This window comes from Peromyscus californicus, unplaced genomic scaffold, assembly GCF_007827085.1.
Source record: "Peromyscus californicus insignis strain IS unplaced genomic scaffold, ASM782708v3 Scaffold_5__1_contigs__length_169319896, whole genome shotgun sequence".
Lineage (NCBI taxonomy): Eukaryota > Metazoa > Chordata > Mammalia > Rodentia > Cricetidae > Peromyscus > Peromyscus californicus.
The window spans coordinates 127,065,959-127,091,927 of NW_026294573.1; the positions used below are offsets into that span (position 1 = coordinate 127,065,959).

The 25,969-nt window shown below is 40.5% G+C and overlaps 1 long non-coding RNA gene across 1 annotated transcript; it reads left to right on the top strand.

Annotated features, from left to right (window-relative positions):
- LOC128097682 (uncharacterized) lies at positions 1-25,969 on the top strand. The gene is made up of 5 exons (XR_008213941.1): positions 1-355; positions 717-1,067; positions 1,798-1,977; positions 23,897-23,989; positions 25,770-25,969. It is a non-coding gene; the product is annotated as an uncharacterized LOC128097682 (long non-coding RNA).

A 25,969-nucleotide genomic window follows, 5' to 3' on the forward strand; every position in this document is an offset into this window, starting at 1 on the left:
ATAAACCATCATGGGAGACTGGGCATGGCACCCCACTAGGTGCAGCAATCCAGAGAGCGGGCATGGAACCTTGCCTGGGCATCATGCTAGAGCTGTTGGTAGGGTGCTGACCAATCCAGCTACTACCCAGGCCCAGAACCAGGACTATGAGGTAGCCCACTCCAACATCCACCTCATGTATGAACTGCTGGATCATGTAAAGGGGCCAGACCTGCAGATCCAAAACTACAGGATCTCCATGACACAGGGCTACAACAGGATATCCAAGAGGAGTCTTAGCGAGAGCCCAGTATCCATAGTCTATCAGAAGCCAGAGGACTTGAACCAGACCAATGACTCATTGCAAGGAACACTTGTAAGTAAAGCTGTATAGACTGAATGATTTACTGTGTGACTCACTGGGCCACAATACAGCTTCCATGCAGAGATTTTTTTTATGTGTTTTTTTGTTTTGTTTTGGTTTGGTTTGGTTTTGGATTTTTGGTTTTTGAGGGGATTGTTCTTTTAAGTTTTGTTTTGGGGAGAGGTTGCAAGGGCAGAGGGCAGATTCGAGGGGACGGTGAGATCAGAGATCAGGGTGCATGATGTGAAATCCACAAAGAATCAATAAAAGCTAAGTTTTTAAAAAAGGAAAAAAATGTTATTATTATGGTATACTATTATCCCCTACTAGACTAATAATATAATCTAACTGCAATTGTAACTATTTTAAAAAGGTGGGACCAGCGAAGCAGGTGGTGCATGGCTATAAAATCCCAGTATTCAAGTATTCAAGAGGATGTGGCAAGAGAATCACGACCTTTTGAGGCCACTCTGGGCTACAGAGTGATACCATGTGAAACAATGAGTGAGGGGACATGAAGACTTGCCTTCAAAATTGATGCCAGTTACATCATTCTTGGGTTCTAAGAAAAGGAGAAGTTGGCACCCATTCATCTCTCTGTTGCCCTCTCTGCCCATCTCTTTGTCCTTACTCCATGGACTTTCTTCTGCCCTGTTACGATATCACAGGAAGGATCTTAATAGATGCGAGCAACTAAATGTTCTACTTCACAGCTTCTAGCAATGTGAGTGATAATTTTATAATTATTATAGGTAACTTGGTCTATGATACTCTGTTTCTATAGCACATGGCAGATTAAAGATAGTCACCAAGAGGTGAAGCACACATCAAAGCTGGGCTTAGGTAGCTGCAAGCCAGAGCATAAGCTTATACATGAGCTCTACCCTTGTTCCACTAGAGGACCTAAAAAGTTTACTGACAGTTCAATCCCAGCACTTGGGAGGGAGATGTAGGCAGACCTCTGTGAATTCAAGGTCAGCCTGGTCTACAGAGTGAGTTCAGGACAGCCAAGGCTACATAGTGAAACCCTGTCTCAAAAAAAAATAAAAATAAAAATAAGAGATAATAAATAAACAAATCATGACAGTATAAGGAAAGTGTGCTCCATTGGCTTGGATGGGGTCTGGAGAATATATGAGACTTTCCTAAACACACTGAAAATGGGGCCTAGAGAAAGAGGAACTTGATTCACAGTCAGGAGAATGAGATGTGCAAGATATGCAAATTTACAGTATCAGTAGACTAACAACAGAGAATCACTTTGATCAGATAGAAGGCAGAATTTGGATATGTGAGAAATGAAGATTGAGGTGGTGGTACTTCAGATCAGGGATGGCCTTAAAGGCTGTTTAGGGTGGTTTGGACTTCACCCTGTAGACAGAAAGATATCAACAAAGTTTTGAAACAGTGGATTAACATAACCAGATCTGTTCTTTGGAAATGTCCCACTCAAGGTAGTATGAATGTCTCAGAGGTAAGAAGAAAGAAAGCGGGGAACCGGACAGCATGGAGTAACACATCGGCTCAGCACTGCTATGATCAGGAATACCTTACATTACCTGAAATCTCGGAGGAGAGAAAGACCCAGATTCTCAATTATTGGATTCTGGATGGAGAAACATCAGGTCTTTGTGGTAAGTTCATGTAGTGTTGAGACAAGGGAGAAAAAAAAAACGAGAGCATCCCAGGTTTCTGACATGCAGAATTCCTACAACAGATAGATATAACCTAATTTATATTACATTTTTCTGTTTCAATTATTTATATAGGGCATATATTGAATGCTTGCTCTGAGCCAAAAATCTATGCTAGATGCTGTGGATAGAAAAATGAGTTTGACAGAATGTTTTCCTTAGTTAAGGAGACAGACACATATGTAGACAATTTCAACACAGTGTAATAAATGTTACCATAAAGAGAGGAACAGGAATCACTTTCTGGTGTAATTATTCATTTATATTGCCAGAGTAGCTCTTATTTATCTTTGACCTTCAAGGAAACACAAGAACAGAGTTCACTTGACTTTGGGAAGATCATCTCTATCATCACAATGTATGTTATCAGAAGATAATATCTCTAACGAAGACTGAGCCTCACATGACTGAGACAAAACCCTTTTTCACCTTTATAAACCCCTAAAATGCATGCTAAACCTTCCAACTTAATTAATCAAAGTTTTCTCGGTCTTCTCTAGGCCTTCGACAAACTAACAAACAACTACAACAAAAAAAAAGGACATTTTGTCCTTTGCAAGATCATGTCATTCATCATAAGCCTGTAATGTGTACTTAGTCAAGTAATTTCTTTGAATCCTTAACTGAGAAAAGAAAAAGCATATGTAATGTTGTCTCCAGACTCTCAGGAAGGATCACATACTTTCAGTTTTTGTTGACATTTTTCTTAGATTACTTCCAAATAAGCTTAACAAAATGTTTATGGACTAAACTTTGGTCTATGCAATTCACAAAAAAACCACAAGATGTTTCTTTCTTCAAGAGACTAAACAAAATTCTGTGGTTCATCTTCATTTATGACTATTGGACACTACAAAAATAACCTGGTTCATAAGGCTCTGAAGAGACAACTTGGAGAAAATACAAAAACATACATTGTGATTGTTCTACTTGCTAAAATAACACAATTGTCCAATGTTAAACTTTTATTTACCTGCTCAAACCAGTGGTTTCTGTTACATCCTCAGATTCTGTGGATGTGTAACTAGGACAATGAAATTCAGAAATACTTTGAATGCAGGATATAAAGACGCAAAGGCTTGAGTTGATCTGATATCCGAGGAGCTATAGTTGTCTCAGGTCTCAAAGTGCAGCTTCTGAGCAAGGAAATCTTGAACACTAGGACAGCTGATAGAGTCCTCCAGTGCTGCTTTCTTCACTAAGTCGCCTTCTGGCAACTTCACAGTAGCTTGAGGTCCCACACGGAATTCAGGAAACATATGTGATCCCACAAACAAGGTGAAAGCAGCATGGCTTCCTATGTCTGTGCCTAGAAGTCACACAATATCCCTTTTACAAAGCATTCTCTTTTGGTTGAAATAACAAACTTTACCTAGATATGAGCTAAGGAGAGACACTTCAAACTTGGTAAGGATTGCAAGACAAACTTGGTAAAGATGGCAAAGTAACTCTGAAGGACAGTGACTATGACTATCTCTAGAAATTGCAACTTGGTTCAGTTACCTTAATTTAATAGTTAGAATTATTTTTCTCTCTCAAGCACTTCAAGTTTTTAATATTTTCACATTAAATACTATAAGCCTCAATGTTCAAGTTCACATAGATCTTATTAGCTGAAGATTCTTTTATCCAGAGATGGCAAGATGCTTTCCAATTAGCTTGGGATAAAAAAAAATCACATAATATAATCATATTATAAATGGCTTCAGTATCCTGGAGTACCTTTTGATATAATTTACTCTTTTGTAATTTAGTATTTTTGTTTGTTTGCATGTTGACTTTTGGAATCATTTCAAGATGTTGCCTCATAGGGATGGGAGAGACAGAGAGAGAGAGAGAGAGAGAGAGAGAGAGAGAGAGAGAGAGAGAGAGAGAGAGAGAGAGCCACTCAAGTAAGGCCACAGCAGAAGAGCAATCCCTGACCAATAGAAAAAGTAAAATGGAGGCATCAAAGGAGAGAATTGAGGGCAACTTCTGTGTTTGAATCCGAAACGGTCCCTCTCAGGCTTGTGGTCTAAATGCTTTTACCCAACATGGGACATTAATTTTAGTGGCTGAGGAACCCTTAAAAGGTGGAACTTCATTGGCAGAGATAGGCCCCCCAAGGATAAGACTAAACTAATGTGCTAAGTTCTAGCACATTCTCTACTTCCTGGTCTGATGTCATGTGAATAGTCACCATGTTGTTTAAGTCACCAAAGGTTGATAGTCTCCCTTTTGATACAGTGGACTGAAATAATTTGAAATGAGGAGCCAAATCAATTTCTTCCTTTAAGTTGTTTTTGTCATGTATTGTGGTCATAGCAATGCAAAAGTAGCTTGCAAAAGAGAAGTACCAGGAATGGGGTAGTTGTGGTAACTAAGCCAGACTATGTGCTTTTTAGGATTTGGGGACTGATTTGAGTGAAGAGTGGGGGAATGTTTGGAGTTACAGGTCAGAGTATCCCCATAATAATGTAAGAAGAGATTAGTGGGCATTTAAAAGACCAGGCTAGTTATAAAAATGCAGACTGCAAAAACTGGGCTAATGAGTCTCTGACTTAGTACTCAGGATATAGTACAGTTATGGTTCAGTAAACTTAGCCATGTTTCAGTGAGGATTAGAACAGCAAGTAAAAATAGTAAAGAAGAGATAGTGAAATGGTCAGTCTGATGAAAGGTGGAGTATAAAGTTGTAGACAACAGCTGTAATTGTTAACTAAATCAGTGTCTTAAAAGAGAAGCAATGGGAAGATAACTTGGAGGATAAACCACTTGTTTTGCAAGAATAAAGACCTGAGTTCAGATCCTCAACATCCATATAAATGCTGGGTGAGTCTGGTGACCCTCCTGTAACTCTAGTACTCAAAAGATGGAGGACATTGACTGGCTAAACTCTTGATTCAATGTCTACAGTGAGGAATAATCAGGGAAGACTCCCCGCATAAATATTCAGCCTCTACAAGCACATACACAGATGTTCATGGGCACCCCTATGTGTGCACATTCACTGGAACAATGGGAAAGGTACTTCTAGGCTCCATAACATACAAAGATCAACTCATTTTGAAATATTTTTCTTCAAAAGGAGAGATTTACAAGATGTCCCACTGAAATAGAGACAACCAAGAAAGCATTTTCCCAGGTTAAGTTGCATAGGAACTTAGAAGTAACTCAACTGTGGTCCAAGGAGGTCCTGCTATTCCTCAGGAGACTTTATGTATCCATATGAATTTAAGATATAAGGTCATGGATGTTTACACCAATAAAGCCTGTAAGACTGGACAACATGGGATCAAAACTTCTTCTCAGGGATCCCTGAATAGGTTATGAAGTTGTAAACATAAAGCCTAAGCTGAGATGGAGAGCACTGGATATGGTAGACAGACACTTGGAACATGGGACATTGACTGAGGAAATCTCCATCCAACAAAGTGAGCCAGGACTGGAGAAAGACTGCTGTGTGTGGCAAGGTTGGAGGTTCAAGGCTGTGTAAGCTCACTGGAGTCCACGAAATGCCACAATGTAGCCAGAAATGAAGCTACTGAACTTGGTGATTCAGGTTTTTGTTGTTGCTGCTGCTGTTGTTCCAAGGTTTCCTCCCTATATTCCTCCCGTTTGGAAGAGAAATTTGAAATTTGGAAGGGAAACTTACAAACTGTTATTTAACTTTTATTCTGATTTTGTATGAGTTCTTAGGTAAGGGTCCTTCTCCAGCCTCAGAAGAGATTTTGAACTTTAGACTTTTGAAAGGTATTGAGACTGTTACACCTTTGGAGACCAAATCAATATTTTATTATGAGATGACCAAAAGCCTTTGTGGGCCCAGAATGAAATGCTATTGTTTGAATATGAAATGTCCCCCCACAGACTCTTTCTTTGAATGATTATGCTCCAGCTTATATTACTTTTTTGGAAAACTATGGCACCTTCAAGAATAAGGCCTACCTGTTGGAAGTAGATCATGAGGGACAGGCCTTTGAAAGTTTTAGTCAGGTCCTTGGTCCAGGCTCCTTTTTTGTTTCCTTTTGTTGCCACCACTGATGGAGCTGCTCCTCTGGCAGACCCAGTTGTGATGGACTGAAATCCCTTAAACTTGAGCCCAAACCAATCCTTCCTTCCTGCCAGGTATTATAGTCACAAAGACTCAAAAGCACCAAAACCAGCACTAAATCTGGAGGGTGTAATCTCTGTCCACGGTACTGAAACTGTTTGTGCTTTTTTTTTTTTTTTTTTTTTTTTTTTTTTTTTTTTTTTTTTTTTTTTAGGACTATCTAGATTTGAAAGGTTTTCATTATACTATAGAATTATTTTAAAAAATCCCTCAGGTTTTAGGAACACCTGTATTCAGAGAAAGATGCTGCCACATAGAAGGAAGTGCAGACTGAAGAAGACATCAAGTGATTATGGTTCATGGGCAAACTCACAAACCCTAGAGAATGGGTGTGTCAAAAATACAATGAAACTGGTGGTCTGGGAAAGACCTGCCCTTGATCTAAGAGCCACAGACAATAGTGACTACAGGATTTGGCCACAACTGTAATTACAAAGCCCAAAGGAATTGCCACTCATTGATTGTGAATAGGCTAACATTTCCAAGGATATGAAACAAACAATACTCCTATGCTACCCATCCCAATCACGTGAGCCTATCACTCAATTCAGATGTATTCATTCTCCTGATAAATAGCAGAAGGAGAAGTGGTGGGGTGGGAGTCCAGTGAAAAGCGAGGAATATAGGGTTTATGTTCCCTAAACTATTTATCCCAAAGACCCCAAGTTTCTTAAAGAGGACATTAATAACAAGAGTTAGTAAAATACTTTGAATGAGCAAATTTGATACCCCTATTCAGCCACCAATGTAGACGGTGGGTAGGAACAAGGGGAAATATTTAAAGGAACAGCATTTCCATTTTGTATATTGGAATTGCAAACAATGCCTGTGATCATGGCACCTACTCCTTGCACTAAATTTGGATGATCTAGTCTGTAGGGAAGAGAGGTTTTCTCTCTGTTCCCCTGGGTTCATTGATTGGTAGCCTGATAATTAGATGGCAAAAGACAGAGTATAAGGGTAAAATGAGCAGATATTTGCTAACATGAGCTTGGCTCTTATGTTTGGGATCCCATGATGAACAAGTAGAGGATATGGTTGGAATTTGGGGGTATATTTTCCCATCTTTCAGGGACTAGGATTAGAGAAAAGTGGTCCTCATTAAAAAAAAATCAAATGGTATTTTGCAAAGAAAACTGGATGCTTTAGGTGAATGGATAGAAGGTATAGTATTCTTATAAATTGTGAAATACTTATAGCCTCATCTGTGATAAGGTATGGTCTTTCCTCTCTCAACAGCCTCTCATTTTAGACAAAAGGCAGAGTTCAGACAAAGTCTCTCCCTGTCTTCATTGAATATCAAGCATCTCTAGTTCGAAAGAACTCTTACCCAGAGTCTCACATTTTGGGGTAGCCTATTGGAACACTTTAAGTCCATAAAACTCCTTCCTAGGCTGGGAGCTCACTGGAAGATCAGAAACTTTCTTGTCGCAGCACAGAGGGCTTTCTCCATAATTACCCACTGGAAGAATCAATGGTTCTCATGGATAGCAATCTATTGATGGGGCCCTGTTGCAGAGGGACACTCTTGGTTTATGCAACTGATGGGTGTAGACAGTCTGGATGTGGACAAGTATCAAAAATCTCAAAGTCTGAAAACTTATTTTCCAGCACTCCTCTAGCCTTGCTATGTGACTTCACCTTGAATTATGAAACAGTCACATGACTGAGATCCCCAGTGGAAAATTGTGCTTGAAGTTGATTCTGTTTTGTTCAAACGAAACCTAGATTCTAGGTACATAACAATGGTACCCCGGTGTTATGATCAGCACATTGTGGCTTTACTGTTGAGAGGAGGCATGTTCCAGTACATTCCGTTCCTCCCTCTGTTTTAATCTCAACGGTGCTCCAGTTACAAAGCGCTGAACAAAACCAGGATTTTCGGCTTTTGTCTGCTTTCATTCTTTTCAGCATATTCTTGGGTCAAAGGTGAAATTCAATTCCTGGTTCTCAGCCGTACCTAACCTGGAACAAAACCTTCTTTGCCTTTCCCATCCTCAGTTGTGCTTTCAAAAGAGAGGCTTTGAGACCTCTCCATGTTCTCTCCTAGAAAATGTCCCTTTTCCCCAAGTCTGTGAAGGGAATGTTCAAATGTGATAACTATATTCCTTTCGCTCACACCCCACCCAGCCATATGTTGTTGTTTTTTCAGCACAGTTAGATTTTTTTTTAACAGGATGGCAATATGTTGTTTTTTGGGTTGTGGCTTGTTTGGAAGTGCTTTTCCTGAGTCTTGTGGTCATGAGAAACATGCTGACTTCTGGGATCAGCCTTTTTGACCAGACCCCATCTTTTATAGAGGTTGGTTATTGTCTGATTTATGAATACCAAACAAAAAGGCATTTCGTTTTTGTTTTCCTGGAACTCCTCATCATCTTTATTCATCAGCTTGAAAAGGGCCTTCAACTACTCCCTCCACCCCCAAGAAGCTGATGAAATATGTCTGGTTTTGTTATATGTCTGAGTTCACTTACCACATTCAGGTGTAAGGCCAAACTTCCTGAAACCATTTCTCTTTTAAAATACATTCTGTTCTCACAGGCCTCTTAATAAGAGCACAGACACTTCTTTTTTGTGCTCATCATGCTCGTACTACCTAGAAAAAGCATCAAAATAGCTCCGTTTACTGAGACTGGACACTCAGGATACTGAGCTATTTAACTTGCCTGGTCACGGAGCCACCTAGTGGCAAGATCAGGAAAGTGCAGATATTGTGTTTCTCCACAGTAAAACTAAGTCTCTGAAAAAAGTCCCCTTCTCCATGAATAAAGCTGATCATAGTCTATTTCCACATACAGCTGCTCCCTTAGAGCCTGGGTGCAGACCCACCCTGCATTTCATCAGACTCGCACTGTTTAGGCAAGTATCTTACCTTAGGTGAAATGTTAGGACCTTGGCTTTGCTTCTGCCTTTCCTCTTAAGTGACTATATTGGTTCTAAACTCAAAAAGATAGCCCGAACTGACCTACTCTGGTGATGGGATGGCCAAACACCCTAATTGTCGTGCTAGAAACCCCATCCAACTACTGAGGGATCTGGATGCAGAGATCCATGGCTAGGCCCTGGGTGGATCTCTGGGAGTCCAATTAGTGAGAATGAGGAGGGTTTATATGAGCGAGAATTGTTGAGACCAAGGTTGGATAAAGCACAAGGACAAATAGCCAAACAAATGGAAACACATGAACTATGAACCAATGGCTGAGGGGTCACCAACTGGATCAAGCCCTCTGAATGGGTGAGACAGTTGATTGGCTTGATCTGTTTGGGAGGCATCCAGGCAGTGGGAGCGGGTCCTGTGCTCATTGCATGAGTTGGCTGTTTGAAACCTGGGGCCTATGCAGAATCGCTTGGCTCGGCCTGGGAGGAGGGGACTGGACCTACCTGGACTGAGTCTACCAGGTTGATCTCAGTCCTCGGGGGAGGCTTTGCCCTGGAGGAGGTGGGAATGGGGGGTGGGCTGGGGGGAAGGTGAAGGGGGCTGGAGGGGGTAGAACAAGGGAATCTGTGGCTGATATGTAGAACTGAATTGTATTGCAAAATAAAAATAAAAATTAAAAAAAAGAAATTGTAAACCAAAGGGAGAAAATAAGAATAAAAGATGAATGTGCCAAAAAAAAAGGCATGAATTTGAATCCAAGGCAGTACATTTCGTAGATACTAGGAAACTCCACATGTAAATGGAGGGAGTGCAGTTAAGCCATACAATTATCTCAATAAGCAAACAAGTACCTATAGATAGAAGCACACATTCATCACTTTACTGTATACTCCTACCCCCTTTTAGTCCACTAAAATGATGTGGTTCTCTGGGATACTGTTTCTAAAACCACCAACTGCTATTGGGGTCACGCTTTCCATGAATTTGAATCACTTGTGTGAACCTTGGAGCAGCACAGTGCAACTATTACTCTGGCCTCTGACCTATGGCTGTTTACATCACACCTTACCATGAGTAGAGGCTGCATTATGGCTGTACTACTCGAAGAAATAGTTACTTTTATGAGGAATAACATTTTTGTTAGTAATTTGAGGTTCATGCACAATGTGTTTTGATCATGTTCACCTGTTCCCCACTTCCCCCAGACGTAAGTCTGCTTTCCTACCTGTGCTAACTCTTCCTCTTCCTCCTTCTATTAAGCCAAATTTGTGCTGCATCCGTCATGGAGCTATAAGCAGACAAAAGCGGCTAGGAGGGCAAGAATCACTGTTTCTTTAAGCGTGATACCCTTAGTAGACCAGGGTCCAATGGAAGACCACACATCCAAGAACTTATGGAGAAAGGAGCAGTATAGCTCTGTAAATGGTGAGTTGGAAAATTTATCTGACCCGCTATTATTTCCTGAGTACTTCTGCATTCTCAGCCTCTTTCTCAATCCACAACACTTATTTAAGCAAAATATATCTCTTATTATACTAATCGTAGCATGCATTGGTTTTATATATTTGTGCTCTAAAAGGCTCCTGTTAATTTTATGAAATCTTAACAACCCTTCGAAAATAAATCTGTTGTTATCCCCACTTTGCAGAAGACAAAACTAGTCATGACTTCAAACTCACGGAAGTGTGCACATTCAGCATGAAGTGGACCCAGAATTTGAACACAGGAAGTCTGACAGGTTTTCCCCTCAAGACTGACATTTCCTCCTATTTATGGTGAAAGGGGATTCTTTTATTGCAAGTCTTTGAGATTTGTGGTATTACAATATTTTGAGATTTAAAAAATGGAAGCTAAAGGTGGTTAAAGACTTGTCTACACTCATTTGTTTTAAAAGCAGTCTATCAGGGCCTTGAGCTAAGCCCATCTTACCTGTGAGATTCCAGTTTAGTGATCTTTAACCTTTGGTATAGATCAAGACAGTAAGTTGAGAAACTTGGATCCAGTTACAAAACTACATCTCCATCCAATTATCATTAGTACAACAGATGCAACTCCTGGATGGGACCATTTGGGGATGACTTCCTACTCTTTGAACACAGAAAGTCATGGCAGCCATGTTGACTGTTAAGTACCAGGCTGACCAACACATGATTACCTTTCCATTAAGCAAATTTCTACCCACCAGAATACAAGGACAGTGCTTGTTTGACCTCCAGTGTCAGACTTGTAGGAGGAATTAAGGAAAGATCTAAGCTCAACTTCCAGGAAACCCCCTCCCAATGCAGGAATAATGCTCCCCTTTCCACTGGACTTATTAAAATCCCAGACCCCAAAGAGCCTCAAGCAGCAGTCTGTTCTTTTGTCTGCCTATCTCCATGTCTCAAGACTTTACTTTTCCTTTGCTCTAAGAAGCCTAAACGCTTCTCAATAAACTGACCTTGTGACCATCCTTGAATTCTTCCTCCAACAACACCAAGAACCATTTTGTAGAAGGAAATGGAGAAAGACAAGAGGTAGAATGGAGAAACTTTGCTCATTATTTCCTCAGTCATCTAAGTAGACAGACAGAAAACCATTTATTTTTACTTCGGTTTGTTTTCACTTTATCTGCCCATCTCAAACTGTTGTGTCAAATTCTTGAGTTTTGAATTTCACAGACATCTTACCCACGATCTTTACACACACACACACACACACACACACACACACACACACACACACACACACTTTATATTAGGGACTAGTGTTATAAAGAAAAATACTTTTTTTGTTTGTTTGTTTGTTTGTTTTGAGGCAGGGTTTCTCTGTATAGCTTTGCGCCTTTACTGTGACAAAGCTTGATTTTGCTTCACACTGTCTTTACTGTAAGTTTAGAGAGTCCTATTTTCTTCTCTGGATGTGTTATGAGTCCCTGGGAGCAGATGAAGTGCTCACACACGCTCCTGAGTTCTGCAGAGCTGTCAGAGGTGCATATGACATTTGCAAGATCTAGTTCCTATTAATACCAAATTTCTTCAATTGCCTTTTCTGTGGTACCTTTTTCTTTTGCTTGGACATAAAAAACAAAACAAAACAAAACAAAAACATGTCTCAAATCCTCATTTTTGTTGCATCTGAAGACACTGTTAGGATTCTTTGAAGCTCCCTTGATGTTCTGGTTTGGAAACAACACAGCAGAGCCACAGTGTTCAGTCCTGCTGGCCCTCTCATATACAGGAAGCAAAGCCCTGAATGTGCTCAGCACCTTCCTGTGATTTAGAAACTTAAAAGTATAGAGCTAGCCTTTTATGTTGGCTCCAGGACAAACCTGAACTTTTATTCCTCTTTTTTTTTGTTCATGATTTTTTTGGGATAAAAATGTCTTTTCCTCCCAATTTTCAATTTTATCTTTGTAGTTTGCTTCATCTTCAGTGATCAGGTGTGATGATGTAATAGAAAAGAGTTAAAATGTGGCAGAAAAGTGAGACAGAGTGGGGTATACTTAGAAACTGGTTTTAAGTGGATTTGAGGGGGTAGAACTCACTGGAAAAGTGGTATGTGAGCAGAAACCAAATAATGATGTCAGGAGCCTAATGTAGAGGTGAAGGGAACATCCTGCCCACCTCCAAAGACATGGTAAACAAGTCTGTTAAAATAAATTGACAGAACTGTCTGTGTGTATGGGGACATCACAGGGGAAAAAGTGAGTACTCCAAAGTCCGACAAGACTTCAAAGTCTATATCCCCTGTTTACAGAGAAGAAAGTAGGAGGACCTATAGGAAGTTTAAAGAAATAGATTTCATAGAGATGAAGGGACCCAAAGAACAGATAACAGCCTGGGGCAGTTTGCACTGGCTTTGGGTGTCATCTCATCTTAGCTTCAAGTTTACCTCCTTTGATGGATTGTGAGATGACTCATCATTACTGCCTTTCTCCTGGAGAAATTCTGTTTGATAATAGAATCTCAGAGAAGGTACCTCCATGGGCTTTGGGAAAGGAAAAGATGGATACAGGGGCAAAGTGGGTGAGCAGATCAGAGAGACCCAGAAGATACCTAACACTGGCAACAAAGACACTGGGGGACAAATAATGAGGACATAGGAAAAGCAAGTGTTTTGACAGCAGGTCAATCCAGCCTTGGAGTGACAGATACAGAGAGGGGCCAGAGCTGAGGGAGCAGCAGAGAGGAAAACAAAAGCTCATGCAGATGCATTTCACAGTTACCTGCCTACTGCTGTGATGTGGTAGAAAAGTCCACTGCTCCACAGTAACCAACATAGTAACCTCTGTTGTGATCAGAGAAGGGCTTATGTCCTAACATGTCAAAACCACCCTACTGGTTCTGTGCATCAGAATACATTATTTCCTCCTCCTCCTTTTCTTCCTCCTCCTCCTCCTTCTCCTCCTCCTCAGTCTCTCTTTCTTCTATTCTCTCATACAATGCATCCCAATGGCAGTTTCCCCTCCCTCTACTCCTCTCAGTCCTCCCCACACCTCTCCTCTCCCCCAGATCTACTCCATTCTTCTTCCATTTCCCTTCAGAAAAGAGCATGCCTCCCAGGGATATCAACCAAACACAGCATAACAAGTTATAATAAGACTAGATAAAAAAACAAAAACATAACTCATATCGGGGCTGGGCTAGGCAACCCAGGAGAAGAAAAAGGGTCCCAAGAGCAGGCAAAAGAATCAGAGACACCCCCACTCCCACTTTTAGGAGCCCTATAAAAACACCAAGCTGTATAACCACAACATATATGTAAAGGACCAAGCTCAGATGCATGCGGGCTCCATGTTTGCTGCTTTGGTCTTCATGAGCCCCAATTTGGAGCCCCAATCAGTGTCAGCCATATTTGATCCAAAGGCTTGGTACAAACTTTGAATGAAGATGTTGAAATACAAAGCTGTGAGATGATGATGTTATGAGACAAGGCTGTTGGAAAATGATCCCCTTATGAGTATGAAACGATCATAAATGAAATTAATATCTTTATAAGTGACTCTAAATAAGTCCTTATCCCTTCAACCAGCTAAGGATAAACTGAGAGTGACTGTGTCTCATGAAAGCAAATCACCAGACACCAAATCTGCTAGCATCTGGGTTTCATATTTCTCAGCTTCCAGAGATATGAGAAATAAATTTATATTCTTATAGCCTAATATATGGCATCTTTTCATAGCAACCTAGGCAGATATGTGAGTCTCAGGCTTCTTTTTATCTGTGCATGGGTGTCCTGGGATAAGCTGCACAGTGCATTTATGTCTGATTTTCCCATGGACAGAATGAGAATGGTGATAATGGGGCTGATGGTATCCTTTACCTATCTAATTATACATTTTGAAAGAACAAGCTAATGTTCCTGAAAATGCTTTTAAATACAAAATATTATGACAATATTAATATGATTTTTCTCTTAGCCAGGAAGATTTCTAAAGAAATGCAAATGCTATTCAGAATTACTAACACATGCAGGTAAACTACGGTTTATCAGGTGGCACAGCTCTTTATCATACTGGGGCCTTAAGGTGTATTACTCAAGCAGTTGAGCTTTGGTAGGGTACAATGAGAAACTGTTCTATAATGCATGATGTGTTTGCTCAGAAAAGCATCATATTGAATTCTCTAACTTCTTGTCACTACTGTAACAAATTACCACAAACAAGGAGACCTGTACAAGTCCAAAGCTATTCCCCTACCAGTCCCACAGACTGAAATCCAAAATCAAAGGTTTGCCAGATCCTTGATGTCTCTGAAGGCTCTAGGGTAAGACCACTCCTGCCTCTTCTGGTGGTTGTTGGCTCAAGTAGTGCCTGGAGGTCTTACAATGTTGGCCTCTGTTTTCATATGGCCTTCTCTTTCCTCAGGTGTCTCTTCTCTTCTGAAGACACGCATCATCCAGAACTTACCTGGATAAGACCAGAGGATCTAGTCATACACTTCCTAGCTTAATTACACCCTTTCCTAAGTAAAATTATATTTACAAGTTCTTAGAATTGGGAATGTCAGTGTATCATTGGAAGGGCCACCATTCAATCCATAAAGGAATGTCTCTGCTAGTGTCTGTCAGCTTGAGAACAAGAGCCACTTCTGATGGAAAAGCCGTGTAGTATAGCTGAAGTAGAACTGAAGAGGAAGGAGGGAAGGCACAGATTTGTATTGGTACCACCCACTCAGAACTGAAGAGATGCATCTCTCAAAGCCACTTGTTTTTCTAGAAAACTTCAGTTCTCACCCTTGCATACTCTCCACACCCTATTGCTCCCTCCCTTCTGTCTCCTCTTATCCTTTGCTTTAGGGCATCTGTTGACACCAACTGTCCCTCTTCTTTAAATTTAAATGAGTCAGTAAGCCATTGAAATGCCATAAAGAGATGTTGTCCTCTGAAACTCTAGTGCCTTGTGCAGAGTCATACATCCAGGAAAGAAGTGAGAGCCTGCTGTCTAGATTTTACAGCTGTATGCATGTTTTCTTCCTCCCGGGCCTGGGCCTTTCTCATACTGTTCATCCTTCCTCCCCCTCTCCTCTTTTAGGTGGGCATGGCTGGGTTTACATCATCAGTCCCTTCTTAGGAAGCTTCTTTCCTTTCTTCTCTAGATCATTTTGTCTTTGATACAGGTGATAGGGTTATGTAAAAGTTTTTTTTAACTATCTCCTTGTAATTTTTTCTGTGTTCTTGCAAAATCTTATTTCTCTTTTCCTTTGTTCTTTGCTTTCAAGACTTTCATTTTTGCATCCTAAGTTCTATTAAATACACACACACACACACACACACACACACACACACACACACACACACACACACCCCTACATGCACACACAGATGCATACAGAGGATATTATATTTTGTTATTGATGTACATAAAGGAAAGCCTACCTTAGCTTTGTTGGCTTCAGGTAAAATTGGATATTGCCAGGAGTTTATTAAGCAGAGTTCTAAGTGATGATTTCCTCATTGGCATTTAGAACTTTATGTAGTAAATTCTTCATCCTATAAGTTATCAATGAGAGTATGGACATTTGTGTGTATGAGGAAAGCAGTGGGAGAGTGTTGAGAATAAGACCACTACCACAATCTTTGAGCCAATCTTGAAGCAAGCTTTACTGGCCAGCATGATGGGCTCTGGCTGAGTCCATTCCTGGATTACCAGAAAATGTCCATGAGTCACATTTTACAGAGGTTTAAAAAGACAAACACATAAAGGCCAGTATTTCCAATCAGAGGGAAGCATATACCCCAATGTACGTTCCGCCTACATGCCTCCCACCTACATCCAATCAGGGACAAGCATGCATCCTGATATATGTCTTGCCTACATACCTCCTACCTACATGTAATCAAGCATATTCAGTAGTTGGGTCAAACAAATTCATTTAGCGGAGTGAAAACATGAACAATAGCCTCCAGCATTTCAGGAAGTATTTATCCTTGGGCAAGGGGCTTACAAGATAGAGGCATTTTTGTTTCATGAGTCTCTTAGGCACAGCCATTAAAACTTAAAGCACAGTTTTGGTTCTCACGAGAAGAAGGCCAGTGCCTCAAGTAGATAAAAATACACACAAGGAGGCAGCTTTAAGATGGAGCTCAACTTCTCAGTTGACAGATATGTTAGTTTTTTGTTTTGTTTGTTTGTTTGTTTATCAACTTAATATAACCCAGAGTCTCCTAGGAAGAGGGAATCTCAGCTGAGAAACTGCCTCCATCAGATTGGCCTTTGTGCATGTCTGCAGGACATTGTCTTGAGTAATGATGTGAGAAGACCCATTTCACTGTGTTACACTATCCCTATGGCAGATGGGTCTGGGTTATATAAGAAAGCAGGCTGCATAAGTCAGAGACAGTGAACCAGTGCACAGTTTTCTTCCAGGTCCTCTGCTTCAGTTTCTAATCCTGTGTACTGACCTTGGCTTCTCTTAGAGATAGACTGTTATTTGTACATGATAAAAACCTTCTTCTCTCTAAGTTGCCTTTGGTCATGGTGTTTACCACAGCAAGAGAAACCAAGCTAGAGCAACAGAATTTGGAGTCACTGGGGGTGACACCTCTGGAGATGTCAATGTCTTTCCAGAGAGGGTTAACTGAAGAGGAAAGAGGCTTCCTGAATGTGGTCAGCATCACCCATGGGCTGTGGTCCTGGACTAATAAAAAGGAAAGAAAAGTAGAAAACCAACTGAGTCCAAGCACTCTCCTCAACTCTGCTTCCTGGCCTGTCAAGATGTGAGGCATCGCAGCTGCATGTTCCCCCTGCTGTGAACCCCACCGGGTCTTCCCTGTGCAAAAGACTGTGCCCTCTTAAACTCTAAGACAAAAATACAATTTTATTTCTTTATCTTCTGACAGTCATTTAGCAAGAGCAACAGGTAAGTATTTAATGCACCCTTATGGGAAGATAGGTCAAGATATTAAATTTGTTTACCCTGAAATCAGTGGGAAACTTTTGAATGACAGGATTGGATTTACATTCTAGAAAAGCTTCTCTTAGAGGACCTGACAGTAAAGCGGAAGGAAGATGATAGTGGTTTTTTGGTGTTTTCGTGTTTGTTTGTTTGTTTTTGTTTTTGTTTTTGTCTTGGTGGCAACTATTAAGAGAAGTAATATTAAAAATGAAAAAGATTCATTTCGGCTTATGGTTCCTGAAGTTTCACTCCAAGGTTGGATGCATTTGCAGCTTGGGCCTGAGGGAGTCACGGCAGCAGGAACGCAGGCAGCTGTCCCACTTCCTGGTGTCTGGAAAGCAGAGGAGGTAAAGAGGGGAGCATGGTGAGATACAGAACCAAGGGTGCAGAGGGCTCCCATGACCTTCTTCTTCTACCTGTGCCTTAACTCCTCAACTTACAGATCTTCCCAAAACAGTACTACCAGTTGAGGACCGAGACTTCAACCAAAGGATGTGTGTGTGTGTGTGTGTGTTGATGGTGGGGGGACATTCCATACTCAAGTAAATGGAAGGGCTGATAGTTTAAGGTTTAATGGTGGTGACACAAAGGTTATGTCAAACAGCATCTTCTGTGACTCACTGCTACTGCTGTGTAGTTCTCATGAGAACCTTACAAATTGGTCACATTACAGAAGAGGAAACTGGCAGAGATGGTCGTGATCCACTGCCTACTGGGTGGACACAAGTAAGTGCAGGCAGATCAGTCAAGAGGATTGGACCCAGTCTGTGGGAACACATTAGAAAGATTTTAAAACCAACAGGAAATCCTTGAGGGGCCAAGAATCAAGGATTATTCCTAGGCCTCTGTGTATTAAACGTGGATGAAATAGAGTAGGATTCTGTGGTCATAAATAGTTGGGAAGAACAGGAGCTTGGTTTTAGAAAGTTAGGGCTTGTAGGGAGTCTGAAATTGATTATACCAACATACACTATTTTTTCTATGAACAAAAATATACCAGGTTTTTTTTTTTAATTTTTTTTTTTACATTATGATTAATGGAGACATAAGTTCACTGCTACCTGGCATAATGTGACGAGGGTTTTCAAGGAATTACTAGAGATGAATTTTCATTTATTATTCCTTATGAAAAGAACAGAAAAGAATTTCCTTAGCTTTAGCTATCAGTCTGTCTCTGCCTTTTCTCTCTCTCCCCTCTCTATTTCTTACTACAACCTCTATCACATACCATGTAAACCATCAATAAGATGAGCAACCGTGCCAATGAACTTTCATCTATGTAAGCAGAGACTGAAGTTGGCAGGGCTCCTTAGGGACTAGGTGACTTTAAGTAATTTACCCTAAACACAATTTGAAGAGTTCTATTTTTTTTAATTTGTCTGTCATGCCGTTGATCTCATAGATGTTTATTGAGCTTCTGGTATGTGCTTCTGGGATGTACTAAGCTGTCTGACCCACTCTCAGGCAGTGAGTCCATTGTCAGCCAAACTCAGCAGGCTAGTAGAAGAGTCAGACTATAGTAATTAAAAACATGCAGCCAAGTGTGGCTACCTCCAGCTGCTCCCTTTGATCCTAGCATTTGTTTCTATCTCAGTCCATCTCCAGCTTGTTGTCACCCAGTGACCTACTTACTTTATAAAACTGGACTAAGTGGAATTGGAAGAAAAGTTACACATTCCTTCTTTCTCCCTGCCCAATTAAAAGGGGAATGTAGCTACAAATTTAATGAGAACCTATGAAGGGTTAGCTATACATTGAATTTGGGTCATTGGGTAAAGAAGTAGATAGTTAGAAGTAATGTGAAGTAAAATTATGGATTGGTATGATTGTGCATGCCTGTAATTCCAGTGCTTTTGAGGCAGAAGCAGGGGGATAGTTTCAAAGTCAGTCTTGGCTATCTGTCAGGACTCTAAGTCAAAGAACATCAACAATAATAAACACACAGAGAAAAAAAGAAAGAGAGAGGGAGGGAGGGAGGGAGGAAGGAAGGAAGAGAAAGAAAGAGAGACAGAGAGAGAAAGAAAGAGAGAAATAGAGAGAGAGACAGAGAGAGATAGAGACAGAGAGAGAGAGACAGAGAGAGAGACAGACGGGGTGAAACCATGTGTTTCTTGAACTTAACTTCTGCATATTCTGAGTTTGGGATACATGTATATGACTGTGAACTTATATCTCTACTAGGTTGGAAAGAGTTATCTCAGACTTAACAGACTTTCAACCACCCAACTACCAACACAATTTTCTCCTCATTGCCTAGGGAAAGAGTGAGAGCATCCACAATTACTCAAAAGTAATTTTTTATTCTTCTCATTTCTTTACATACCAAGCTGGCAGTAACCTCTAGACTAATGGGGTGCTGTGGGATGTTCTGTATGGCAAATGTGTTGCTGATTAGTCAATAAATAAAACACTGATTGGCCATTGGCTAGGCAGGAAGTGTAGGCAGGACAAGGAGGAGAATAAAGCTGGGAAGTGGAAGGCTGAGTCAGAGAGACACTGCCAGCCGCCATGATGAGAAACAGCATGTGAAGATGCCGGTAAGCCACAAGCCATGTGGCAAGGTATAGATTAATGGAAATGGATTAATTTAAGTTGTAAGAACAGTTAGCAAGAAGTCTGCAACAGCCATAAAGTTTGTAAGCAATATAAGTCTCTGTGTTTACTTGGTCGGGTCTGAGCGGCTGTGGGACTGGCAGGTGAGAGGGATTTGTCCTGACTGTGGGCCAGGCAGGAAAACTCTAGCTACAGGTCTGGCTACAGAACACTGCAAAATCAACAAGATGGTTGATCTTGATTGCCAACTTCATTGGCTCTGGAATCAATTAAGAGCCATGCCTCTGGGCAGATATCTGAGAGCATTTTCAGAAGGATTAATTTATGGGAGAAGTCTTTTCCCCAGAGCAAGCAGAACCTTCGGAAGGTGGCCCACAAATGAAGAGGTCAGAGGGAAGAAGAGTGCTGTCTGCATGCCTTTGCTTATTGATGGTAAGGGCAGCAATTTCTGCTGCTCCTGTTGATGACATTCCCTGCTGACATCCAAGTCCATCTTCTTTGGATTTCAATGTGAACTGAAGATCAGCAGCTATGCAAGCATCTTCCAGGCCATCAGCATGAGATTGGGACTGCTGATGTATCTAGGTTCATGGACTGAAGAGTTATTGGGTTCTTGGCTTCTCCAATATGAAATGTCTATTGTCCTACTCAGCCCCTATTGATAGTAAGCCATTCTAGCAAATCCTCTTTATAGCATATATTCATTCTCTTGGCCTTGTTCCTCTTGAGTACTGGGTTACTAAGTACAGTATTTTCTACTTCCATGTCTCCAACTATGAAGCCAGTTTCCAGGATCCCTGTACTGCTTCCTATTTGTTCATTCTGCCTCTTTTTTTGCTCTTTTCTTCTCCATCTTCCATCCTCTGTATGCTTGCCTTTCAATAGAGCTTCCAGTAGATCATGCCACTTGTTTCAACCCCTCAGTGACTTCCCATTGCTACTGGAATAAAGAGCAATTCCATTCCCACAGCCTACTAGGCTATTTATGATGTACCTCAACACCTCTGACCTTTTCTTCCTTTCACCTCCTTACTTCACTGAGTAGGATGCTCTTACATGTATCTTCTAGCCCTTCATTCTTGCCATTCATATTCTGAGCTGCAGGCCTCTTACTTGCTACTCATCCTGCTTAGGTCTCAATCAAAGCACCACCCATCTGACTGGCACTTAGTGATCACCTGAGCTATATTCTCAACCCAGTCACTTGTTACATTATCAGACTTTATTTCCTTTGAAGCATTGGAATGTGTCTGACACCATTATTATTATTATTGTTGTTGTTGTTGTTATAAACATTGCCCCTCTGTGCTGCCAAGGCTATTCTGGAACCTTCTATTGTAGCCAAGAATGATCTCAAACTCATGATCCTTCTGCCTCTATCTTCCCAGGGCTGGGATTAGAAGAATGCTCTAACATGCCTGGCCTAAGATTTTCTTTCATATCTATTTGTTAATGAGTTTGACATCTCTTTCCATCACAAAGATTAAAGTTTCTAGAAGGCAGAACCCTTTCTGGCTCAGTCATGGTTTTATACTCAATATCTACAAGAAGAAATCAATATTTATTGAGTGTCAGAACAAATAACAGATGGACTGACTCTTCTTTAATCCTGGTGGATACTTAGAGGAAGTGATTAGAATGATAAAATACATTTGAAGAGATGAGAGAAACAATGCAAAACACTGACTCCATTTTGCAAGAGACACCTTACAAATATGAGGTAAGAAATGGGGACATTTTAAAAAGGAATTTATAATATTATGTCTTAAGGAATGTATTAGTCAGAGTTCTCTAGTCACAGAACTTATGGAATGAACATCTATCTATCTATCTATCTATCTATCTATCTATCTATCTCTCTATCTCTCTATCTATCTATCTAGCTAGCTATTGGGAATTTATTGGAATGATTTATAGGCTGCAGTCCAACTAACCTAATAGTGGCTACCTGTAAATGGAAAGTCCAAGAATCTCATAGTTGCTCAGTCCCACAAGGCTGGGTGTGTCTCAGCTCGTCTTCTGTACATGCTGGAATCCCAAAGAAGAAAGCCCCAATGCCAGTGAAGGAGTGGATACTCTGGCAAGGTGAGGGCTAGCAGGCAAAGAACAAAATCTTCCTTCTTCCATGTCCTTATTAAAGCTTCCAGCAGAAGATGTGGCCCAGATTAAAAGTGTGTCTTCCCACCTCAACATTTGGTTTAAAGGTATGTGTTTTCCCAGATCAAAGGTGTATTCTCTTCCCGCCTCAAGATCCAGATCACAGATGGGACCTCCATTTCTGGACTGTAGCTCTTTCCAGATACAGTCAAGTTGATAACCAAGAATAGCCATCCCAAGAACTAATGTTTAATTTTGCTGGGAGCATGCACAAGTTCAGATAGATGCTTGTTACTTACCAGACAGCTTAGTGTGGAAGTTTTAAGAACCTTGGCTTCGGAGAGGCCACATTTATGCTGGACTTGGAACTTTACCTTGAACTTGAAGTGTCACTAATCATCAGTAATGATCCTGCTGAAACACCCTGGGTTTTCTTTTATAGTAACCTTCTGAGGTTTTATATTGTACTTATAGAAATAAGGCCTCAATCCTCAATGAGTGAAGTTTTTACGGGGATGGGCTAGGATTTTTTTTTTTTTTTTGGTCACTGAACAAAAATTCTTATGACAAACACAAAGAGAGAGAGAGAGAGAGAGAGAGAGAGAGAGAGAGAGAGAGAGAGAGAGAGAGAGAGAGAGAGAGAGAGATAGTCACTTAAGAATAGGAAACATGGACTAGGGTCACAAGTGTTCATAAGAGAAGCACCTCTGAAAAGGATCTTTAATTTCTTATTTGTGAACTTCAGAAAAACCCATTTCCTATTCAGCCTTAAGTGATACAGTTAAACTCAGAAAGCAGAGTATGAAGATGTGGAAGAAAATAAAGGAACCAGGCATCAAGAAGAAATGAAGCCTTCTCTATTTTGAGTTCTCTACTGAGTTTCATGTTCAGGGCAATATATAATGGAGGGCATTGTGTTGAGGCATTCAAAATTATATCCACTAGGAAAAACAGACGATAGTCCAAGCTCCATGTCACTAGGAGGAGGCAGTGATGGTGAGGAGGAGCCTCCAAGAAGCTGGAACAGGAAGGAAGTGTCTGAAAGCACCAGATTGGCAATGTGCCTTAAAGCAAAAAGAAACACTCCTGAGGGCACAAGGGGAACCCTTGGTCACATTGGATCCCCTGGTCTCTTATCTTCAATTTTCCTCCTCAAGCTGCTTGAATGTACGAATAGTTAGACTTGTCTTCAACAGGACCTCCATCATAACTGATAGGAGCAAGGCAAATTGAAAATTTACAGCAGCCAGTTTGTATATAAGAAAGGACAGAATAGCATTAAATAAAGTTTGGGATACTTTTAAGCATGAGGTAATATGTGACTCAAGCATCCCTGCATCTTCTCTAACTTTGAGGCATCTGCTCTGGGCATTAAGAACACCAATAACCTTATCTCACTATTTTAGATATATTATGAAGACTCTTCATGACCAATTTCTTGGTCCATTAAAATTACACTTACATTTATCCTTATATTGTGTTATTTTCTTGATGTTAAAAGCAGATTTACATAAATTTCAAGTACATGCTGAGATGACATATTATTTGGTTCCACTAAATAGTCCAAGGTAGGAGGAAAGCAAAAAGCACAAAGGTTCAGCTTATTAGACCTCCTTCAACTAACTTTGTTTCAGAACAATCAACCAAGCAGTAAGATTTTCAGGTGGCTTCTCTAGCGTTCATCACCTTCTAGGGCTTTGTTCCAGTAGTAGTTTCTTTCTTCATTGATATGACATGGTCTAGCACGATTATTGAATAGATGATGTGTAGAAGTATGAGGAACCTTACATGTAGTCTTAGTGGTCCAGAAGCATTTGCTGCCCTGGCAATATACTGATGCTCTCTTTAAAATTCTTCTTTTAGAGAACTTGCAACAGATCTCAGATGATTGGCACAGAATGTTCCAGAGGATAAGAAAGATCCACAGCTAAGGCTATTGTTTTGTTTTTTCTACAGGTAAGTATATTCATGCACTCTATCTACTTAGCCCCCATTTGAAGTTTCTTGAGATAGGGACTTTTAAAATTTCATTCATAGATTTATAATTGATCTAAAAGACAAAGTGTCTAGCTGAAGGTAATTTTAGAAAGTTCACTCAGACCTCCACCTACTGACAACTAGTGTTCATGTGAGATTGCTTGCTTGTGGCAAGGCCACCCTACCCCTGGGTGTGAGAATTCTTCCTCCCTGTCTCTCTCCTCCTTGTGTGTGTTCCAACCTACCCCTGGGCATTAAGGCAACATGACATAAGAATATATTTTCTAAATTTGCATAAAATGAGAACTTCACAGATGGGCAGCACATGCTTCCCATAAGTCCAGTGTGAAAATGGCTCGATAGCACTTGTCGCTACACACATTCTTTCCACATTTCTGGCACACATACATCTTAAACAAACAGGAATTGCGACAAGCAAAACAGATGGGCAACAAAAAAAAGTTTCCAAGGCACGCTTCCCAAAATTCTCCCTTGAACATGGGACTGTATCACTTGTCACAATAAATCTGAAAGTAGTTTGGGTATTAACAGACAGTCTTTGCTGAAGGGGAAAGCTTGAGATATTCATTTCCATAACTCAGGGGAAAATGTTGGAAACACCTTTGCCTCCCCTGATTATGGAGAGACAAGCTCCTGTCCTCTCACATATTGGTGGCTTGCTAATTGTGTAGGAAGCTTTCTCTGGTATCTTCTGGTTCTTTTTCCCACTATACCAAAATAGATGTGGTATAACTAGAGAGCAGGAGGGTGCTAAAGCATATTTCCTATTCCCCATACTGTCAAGTATGGTTCTTGACTTGCTTATTTGAAAACTATGATGGATCAGGTAGCTCTTCTCCAGTTTCCCACACACTCATGTTGAAAATAAGACACCATTATAGTTCTGACTCCATCTCTAAATTTCTAAAATTTTTTGAAATGAAATTAAAAGAACAGTGGATGGAAAATCATGATACAAAGGCTTTGGTGCCCTCTTTAACCTTTAACAGAAGCTGACTCACATCAACTTAGCAAGTCCCTTGAGCTTTCTGGACTTTCACTGCATCTGGTTAATTGGTCCATCAATAGGTCCCATCACCATGGTATTGTTGATAATTATTACCATAAACCCAAGTCCTCATGGAAACCTACTCCCTGTGTAATCACTGTTATTCTAGACTCTGATTTCTGTAGGTACTGGGTCAAGGCCACATTACCTCAGTGCCACACCTCCCTGCTTGTATTCTGCCAGCCACAGCAGCATCTACTTACTCTCCAAGTTAACCCTCTAGCTATGGCAGCCTGCAGAGGCTAAAGAAGGCAAGAATACTGTCGAGTACACTCTCCAGATCAAGTACATTTAACTTGTGAGGTACCAGAGCTCTTATCTAAGTCTTCAACTTCTGGTAGCCATCATTTCTTCTCATGTGGAACTCACAATGGCATGTATCAGTTGCCTGAGTCCGCTAAGCATATCAACCAAGCCACAGCACAGCAGTGTTCTTCACAAAGCCTATATTTGTTCAAGCAAGATTTTTCACACATCAAAGTACTTCAGTTATCCTTATATTGTGCTATTTTCCTGATAATTAACCATCTAGAAACCATCTGTCAGTCATTTCTCTAAAGTCACTTCTTTAAGAATTTCTTTTTAGTGGAAGTTACCTTACACTAGGCCACTTGTTACATACATGTGTTTACAATGCCAATAAATGAAACGATAGAGCTAATGTTACCATCCATGGCGTGTTTTACACAGTAAAGTACTGAAACAGAAGGAATGAGGCCATTCTCTTCAGCTGCATGGAGGAAAGAGGCAAAGCTTTTTACAGGTTGGTATGAGAAAATTAATGGTCTAGCAAAGTTTTGTTTGAGTTTGTTCTTAGTATTTTCTGTTTGCCTATTTTATGTCATAAAAATAAAGTGAAATATATTTTGATTTGTTCTAACTGTGCATCT